This window comes from Macaca fascicularis, chromosome 5, assembly GCF_037993035.2.
Source record: "Macaca fascicularis isolate 582-1 chromosome 5, T2T-MFA8v1.1".
Classification (NCBI taxonomy): Eukaryota; Metazoa; Chordata; class Mammalia; order Primates; family Cercopithecidae; genus Macaca; species Macaca fascicularis.
The window spans coordinates 152,027,273-152,032,188 of NC_088379.1; the positions used below are offsets into that span (position 1 = coordinate 152,027,273).

The 4,916-nt window shown below is 37.2% G+C and overlaps 1 pseudogene; it reads left to right on the top strand.

Annotated features, from left to right (window-relative positions):
* The first annotated feature begins 663 nt into the window (after nt 1-663).
* On the top strand, nt 664-1,124 carry LOC102146067 (large ribosomal subunit protein eL22 pseudogene; annotated as a pseudogene).
* Nucleotides 1,125-4,916: the final 3,792 nt, after the last annotated feature.

Here is a 4,916-nt window from a genome sequence, read left to right on the forward strand (position 1 = left end):
TCAAACACACATGTTTTACCATCAATTTGTACAGTTAACACAATTATCACAGTGGTCCTAAGGTGATGTACATCCTCAGCTTATGAAGATAACAAGATTAAGAGACTAAAGTAAAGATATGCATAAGAAATTATAAAAGCATTATTTGGGAACTGATAAATGTCCATATTAAAATTAAATCTTCATAATTTATGTTCTTCTGCCACGGCTCCAGCCAGTCCCTCTGTTCGCAGTCCCTGACTTCCTGCAACACCTGACAAAAACAAGAAATGGTGACAGGATTCCCTATTTAACAAATGCTATTGGGAAAACTGGCTAGCCATATGCAGAAAACTGAAATTGGACCCGTTCCTTACACCTTATACAAAAATCAACTCAAGATGGATTAAAGACTTAACTGTAAAACCTAAAATAATAAAAACCCTAGAAGAAAACCTAGGCAATACCATTCAGGACATAGGCATGGGTAAAGACTTCATAACTAAAACACCAAAAGCAATGGCAACAAAAGTCAAAATTGACAAGTGGGATCTAATTAGGATATTAACCATGATAGCTCACAGTGATAGTACCAACTAATCCTCAAATGCCATCTAAGTTTTGTATATTTCACCAATGATACACTTTAGAGCAAAAAGATCCAATCCAGCCCTTTCTAACTCTGCTGTGGCCATGGCTCCAGTGAAAAAACTTGTGGCGAAGGGGGGCAAAAAAAAGAAGCAGGTTCTGAAGTTCACTCTTGATTGCACCTTCCCTGTAGAAGATGGAATCATGGATGCTGCCAATTTTGAGCAGTTTTTGCAAGAAAGGATCAAAGTGAACGGAAAAGCTGGGAACCTTGGTGGAGCGGTGGTGACCATTGAAAGGAGCAAGAGCAAGATCACCGTGACATCTGAGGTGCCTTTCTCCAAAAGGTATTTGAAATATCTCATCAAAAAATATTTGAAGAAGAATAATCTACGTGACTGGTTGCGCGTAGTTGCTAACAGCAAAGAGAGTAGTGAATTATGTTACTTCCAGATTAACCAGGACGAAGAAGAGGAGGAAGATGAGGATTAAATTTCATTTATCTGGAATATTTTGTATGAGTTCTTGAATAAAACTTGGGAACCAAAAAAAAAAAAGATCCAATCCAGAATCGTGCATTTGGTTGTCATGTCCCTCAGTTGTCTAGTCCCTTCAGCCTAGAACAGATTTGCAGTCTTTCCTTGATTTTCCTGACTTTGACACTGGAAACATTGCAGACAAGTTACTTTGTAGCATGTCCCTCCATTTGGCTTTGTTCAGTATTTCTTTTTGATTAAATTCAGACTATGCCTTTTTGGCAAGAATATTTCAGAGGTGACAACATGTTCTCACTGAATTCTACCAGATTACAAGTCATTTTTATTAGTCCCATTACTAATGATGTTTACTTTGATTTCTTGAGTGAAGTGGTATCTGCAAAGCTTCTCCATTACAAAATTCTTCCTTTATCCTTAGAAATTAACAATTATTTTGTGCAGAAATATTTTGAAACTATGTAAATATCCTGCTTCTCTCCAAATTTTCTATTTATTTGTAAATGTATTTATACCTAAATGAATTTCCTATTTCATTTAGCGGGTTATAACCCATTACTATCATTATTTTTATGCTCAAATTGTCCCAACTTTGGCTACAAGAAGCCAATTTAAGCTCATTTCTATTTCCTTTTGACTTGTTCCCAACATCCTTGTAGCACATCCTTACTTTCTGGCACACGATGTCCTGTTTCATATTTTCCCTGCCCCATCCTTGAAATTAGCTATTTTCTCAAGGAGCCCTGGCTCTTTTGCATGGAAAATGGTATTTAAAAGCCAAGATGTGAGTGTTAGGTGTGTTCATTGCTATTGGAGTGTCACTGCTTCCACCCCTCTCAGTAGGGAAAGCTAGAAAATATATGTATGTAATACATACACAGATAACTTCCATATCCATACATTTATATTTTTAATTATCTTTCTGTGTATCTACCTATTTATCCATCTTCCTATCTATTATCTATCAGAGACCAGGAGTTCACATGGACATTACATATCCAATCTAACAACTGGGCTTATTCTAGTTTCCTCCCTTTCTGTATTTCTAACTCCCTTCTCCAAAAGTGAGAAATCTGTCTCAATTATTTGTATCTATTTATTAATTTTTGAGATGGAGTCTCGCTTTGTCACCCAGGCTGGAGTGCAGTGGCACAATCTGCAACCTCCGCCTCCCAGGTTCAAGCAATCCTCTTGCTTCAGCCTCCTGAGTAGTTGGGATTACAGGAACCCACTACCATGCCCAGCTAATTTGTTTTGTATTTTCAGTAGACACGGGGTTTCACCATGTTGGCCAGGCTGGTTCCCGAAGTCCTGACCTTGTGATCCACCTGCCTTGGCCTCCCAAAGTGCTGAGATTACAGGCGTGAGCCACCGTGCTCAGCCCTTCAATTACTTTTTATGTATTTATGTAATTGATCCATCCCACTGTATGTAATCTGACATCAGTCCTCCCCTGCGAGGCTGCCTCCTCTTCTCTGCATAGCTATGATTCCACATTCTGAGCTGCCCTTCCTTCCATGTAGACAGTTCCTCTCCCTGCTCGGACTCTGACAGCTCACATCACATCACTGTGAGGCACCGCACCTGACCCTGCTTGGGTCACCTCCCACCAGGCCACCTCCAACAAGGACACTCTCCTCTCCCTGCTTGAGCTCTGACATCCCACCCCAGGCCACCCTCCTTAGAGTTTCTCTTCCTGTCCTACTCCAGCTTCACCTCCACATGGACTCACTCTTCACCCTGCTCAGGGTTGATACTCTCTGCCAACTTACCTCTGTCCCTCTGCATGGACATCCTCCAAACTCTGATCAGGCTCAAACTCACCAGTCTACCCCTGCAGGGATGCCTTTTCCAGCCTGCATGGATTCTGACATTGGACACCCTATTGTGGACCATCTTCAATCTGCTTAGGCTCTGTGCCACTGCAGTCCCTCTCTGACACACACATACCTCAGATGCTTGCCTTGTTCTGTCCCACTTCATGATTTAGGACTGAATTTTTCAGGAAGGAAAGAGAAGAGCTCTGAAAGACTTTTAATAGAAAATAAAGGGTTTCGGGATGTCTACAGACTTATAGTTTGTCATTTTCTAATCTTAATGTTTATAACTAATATTTTAGTATGAATTATTAATTTATCTTAGATGAATAAAATTCACTGAGTTCATTGGTATCTCATAAGATGTAAAACTAACCCTTCTGATATTCTGGAGAAATGTTTATTTTATCTGATATCTGTCTCCTATGAGCAGAAGGAGTGAATCATTCATATTTTTTGTCATTTTGAAGAAGACCAAGGTCTGGAAAAGCTTAAAAAATTACAGGTCTATAGCAAATGATTAATAATTAATAGTAAGCCATGTGACATTCTAGCATGTCACGTAGTAATCACCATAGTTTTAAGGAAAGCTTACTGCCTGACGAATGTGTGTTTTTTGTTTTTTTTTTTTCACTTCTCTAAAGTCTTTTAATGCACTTTATTGGGTTTTGGTGTAAATTAAGAATAAGAAAGACATTTTTATCAGTTTTTATGAGGTTAAAAAAATTGATTTATAAAATGTTAACTTTAAGTAAGAATTTATTCCTTTCATTTGCTTCACTGTGTCAAGTTTGTTTGGAAATGCAACCTGTGTGTGCCTGTGTGTCATCACTTTGCATGCAAGTTTTCTCCGGCCTCATTTTAATACATATTGTGTTAAACCACTTACTAATGTTTTTACATGTGTGGTTTTACATTTGATCCTGTATTTATTCTTATCATCTAAAAATTTTCAAAAAATAAAAACATTCAATATTTAGTCACACAGATACACTACCGATTTCTTTATTTTACCTTTTCTTTACGGTGTCATGAATGTATTTAAGTAATCAGTTGCAAAGTGAAACTGTCGATTTGATTGTTTATTTTCATAGAGCTCAAAAAACAATGGCTCAGGCTTTACTAAATTTATTTTTTCCATTGAAGGTATTTTTTCTTCTTTGGTAAAATCTATGTGTTATCATTTCTTAAAACTAGCAAATCTCTAGCCCTATTTCTGCATGGAGCTTCATTTAAAGTAAGCTATTTTGAAATCCAATAGTGACCAAAGTAGAATGTCATTTTCCTCTTAGAGTAGGGACAAGGTATTTTCTCTTCCCAAATACGAATAGAAAGAAATTCATTATTTTTCTCTGATACTAACCTTATACATTTTACAGGCTTTCTTGTTTTTCAAGGATGTGGCAATTGCAGTAATTCTAGCAGCATATTTTCCTTCAATTTATTTTTTGGAAATCTGTTATTTAAAAAAAAATGAGCCCATATCAAACTCAAAAATGTTGTAAAACAATTGCCGTACAGGTTTCAATAATAGCTACAATACCCTAGATGTTTTATAATTTACTAGTTTGGTTACTAATGATTTCACCTTCTACTAGTCTAATTGATTCTGTTGAAGATAATGGCTATGTGTATCCATCAGCTTTCAATCTTGTTAGAAATGTTTTGATCCTTTTTCCTATCTTATCTTTTTGTCTTACCTACAAACAACATACTTTTCATCTATTAATAGATATATGGGATTCAGGAGTAAAATTCTTTTCTGCTTGCATTACAAAATGAAAACAAATGTGCACTCCTCCCTGAGTGTGGTTTATGATTTAATAATGCCACAGTTTCTGGTCTTGTCAGTATTCTTACCTCTGCAAGCATATTTTGAGGCCGCCCAATCTCATACACACCTCGTGTCATGTGGGTATCAGGAATAAATGGCAAATCTTGTAAGTGGTGTGCCTCTATGCACCACATCGAGTGCAAGGAGAAATGCAAAATACACCTTTTTGCCAGTTTTTCATTCCACTGAAGCATTTCCTTTGGC